The sequence below is a fragment of the Canis aureus genome, chromosome 17, assembly GCF_053574225.1.
Source record: "Canis aureus isolate CA01 chromosome 17, VMU_Caureus_v.1.0, whole genome shotgun sequence".
Classification (NCBI taxonomy): Eukaryota; Metazoa; Chordata; class Mammalia; order Carnivora; family Canidae; genus Canis; species Canis aureus.
The window spans coordinates 55,520,367-55,523,652 of record NC_135627.1 but is presented as its reverse complement, the minus strand read 5'-3'; positions in this window follow the sequence as shown (position 1 = coordinate 55,523,652).

The following is a 3,286-nucleotide window of genomic DNA, read 5'->3' as shown; positions in this document are numbered from 1 at the left end:
GTATTTCAAAAAACACCTGCTAAGAATATTCTTGTGCATGTCTACAGCTGCATATAAGTAAGAATCTTTAGGGTGTATTTTCCCAGAGAGAAATTCCCGCTACACATGTTCAACTTTACAAAATAGTATCAAATTGTTTTTTAAAGTCACTGTGTTAGTGGAGGCAGTTGGTTAGGTTCCAACAGGATACCTGGAGGCCGGCAAGGTGGAAGTCATGGCCAGCAATGGAGAAGGGCCTCTGGCAGCACTCCCCAGGAAGTCGGGTCTAACCAGACAGGCCCAAGATGATGGATGTCATGACAGGAACCCCCTGACCAGATTAGGAAGAAAAAGTGTGAAACCCTGCTTCCCACCCCAAGTAATAAACAGTCCACCCCAGGTGCCTGGGTGGCTCAGTGGTTGAGCATCTGCCTTTGGCTCAGGGCGTAACCCCGGGGTCCTGGGATTGAGTCCTACTCCGGGCTCCCAGCAGGGAGCCTTCTTCTCCCTCTGCCTGTGTCTCTGTGTCTCTCATGAATGAATAAATGTAATCTTTTTAAAAAAATTCTTTAAACAAAACAAAACAAAAATTCCACCCCCTAGTTAACAACTGCCCCAGAGCTCACAGCATACTCTCCCTCTCACTGTCTCTCTCTGTCTCTGTCTCTCTTTCAAGCTTGCCTGCTCTCCTATCTCTGTATTTTTGCTTTAATACACTTTGCTGCATGTGTCACTCATCTGTCACACTGAGCCTCTGTCCTTGAATTCATTCTCTTGAGGATCAAGAACCATTAGCAAGTCCTTCAGATCCAGCAGGGTTGAGGCTCCAGGGCCCCGGAGCCTCCTTAGTTCACCAGGCAACAATAGCACAAGTTTATACTCTTATCATCATTATTAGCCAATAAATAATATTTACTGAGTATTATCATATGCCAGGTAGTCACTCACTGAATGTTTAATGTTGCCTGTTTTTGCATTTTTAGGATAAACACTACTTGGTCATGATGTTTCTTATAATAGTAATAATACACTGTTGGGCTCAGGTGGTTAATAGTCTATTGAGATTTTTGCATCCATGCTCAGAAGTGAAAAGAGCTCATAATTTCTTTTTCTTGTCCTGACTCTGTCTGGATTTGAAACCAAAGTTAGAGCAGCCTCCAGAAACAAGATTATCCCTCTTTTGCTATTTTCTGGAATAATCTGTATCAATAAAGTTACTTTCTGCTTCTTGAAAACTGTCAAAACTCAATAGTAAAATCATTGGGAGCAAGGACTTTTGCTGGGGGTGAAGTTGGAGATGCCCTTGATAACCATGTCGATTTCTTTAAGTATTAGTCTCTCCATGTTTCTTTTCCTTCTTGTATCAGTTTTGGCATTTTCTTTTTTTGGTGTTTTTTTTTCCCCAGACTATATCTCTTACCCAGGCTGCCAAATAGTTACTCATTTTATTTTTTATTATTATTTTAAACTCTTATGCTTGTGGTTATGATTTTATTTATTAGAGAGAGTGAACATGGGGAGGTGCAGAGGGAGAAGCAGGCTCCCTGCTGAGCAGGGAGCCTGATGCAGGGGTAGAGGGGGTGGGGGGGTGCTGGGATCACAACCTAAGTCAAAGGCAGACGCTTAACTGATTGAACCACCCAGGTGCCCCTATTTTTCCATTTCTATTCTGTAACTGTTTCTTGTCTGCTATTTTCTTCCTCAGTTTTTCCAGTTCTTTTTTAAAAACAGCTTTTAGCTTCCTTGATATTCTCTACTGTGTAATTTGTTGACGCTCTCTCCTTAATTTCTGTATTTATGTTTATTGTTTTCTTCTGGTTTCCTTGGGTATGACCCATTGCTTGTTTTCTGATTTCTTAGGCTCATTTGCTCAACCACTGAGCCACCCAGGTGCTCCATCAAACATATCCTTTATTATTCTTTATTATTTATTGTCTGTTCCTGAATTAGGATGTGAATTCTTTTAATTTTAGTAAATTCACAGAATTGTTCACTCATTATCATATCTAGAATATTTTATTCTTTTATTATTATTATTATTTAAGTAATAAAAAAATATTTGGCTGAGCATGGAGCCACACGCAGGACTAGAACTCATTACCCCCAAGATCAAGACCCCAGCCAAGATCAAGGGTTGGATGCTCACCCAACTGAGCTACCCAGACCCCCCTAGAATATTTTATTATTATCTATTGTTATTCTACCCATTTTTAAATTGGATTGTTTGGTTTTCTTTCTATCAAGTCGCATCACTTTCTTACATGAATTAGATCTTTATCTTCTCCCCACATAAGACAAGTATAATAGTGTAAGCTCACTGTTCTCTGGTGGGTGTCCAGCCAACACTGCTTCTCCTCTCCAACATGCTAGGTAATCGTCTTGCTTTAGTTCTAGGTGGCAATAACTGGACAAAAGAAAAGAGCCCTCCAGCAGTCTGTCCCCAGCATCCCATCACAATCCCTTTCTCTCCCCAAAGGAGATGAGGAAAAGAGCAAAGTCTTTGTAATTTTCAGGTCTGTGCACTTTTTCTTTACAGCATTTTCATCATCAAACATTCCATATATTTTACTTATTTATTATTTGTTATCTGTCTCTCCCTATTAGAATGTAAGCCATTTAAATTTTAGTAAATTTACAGAATGTTCAGTCATTATCCTAACCCAGTTGTATCAGGGCAGGCAGGGCTGGATGAGAGGAGGGAGGGAGCACCCTTTGCTAGTTTGCTACTTGGGAAGTTCCATCTTTTTGTGTAGGCCTGCTTGGATGTGTTCTCCTTATTTGCAGCCACAGAGTCCTAAAATAACACGTTAACAATTGAATATGAGGGTTAAGCTGTATATTTTAACAGGCTATCCTATATTTTAAAAAATATGTAAAATACTACAATGGAGATGCTATAATCAAAATCCATAATGTGAAAAAAAATCCATAATGTGAAAAAAAATCCATAATGTGGGAAACTCTTTAGAATAAGTTGTCCAGGGCAGCCTGGGTGGCTCAGCGGTTTAGCATCGCCTTCAGCCCAGAGCATGATCCTGGAGACCCAGGATCAAGTCCCACGTCGGGTTCCCTGCATGGAGCCTGCTTCTCCCTCTGCCTGTGTCTCTGCCTCTTTCTCTCCTCTCTGTATTTCTCATGAATAAATAAATAAAATTTAAAAAAAAGATAAGTTGTCCAGTTTTTTCAAAAGATAAATTGTATGGAGAAAGAAGGAGAAGGATAGGGAACATTGTTTCTTTCTTTCTTTTTTTTTTTTTTTAAAGATTTTATTTATTTATTCATGAGAGACACAGAGAGAGAGCTGCAA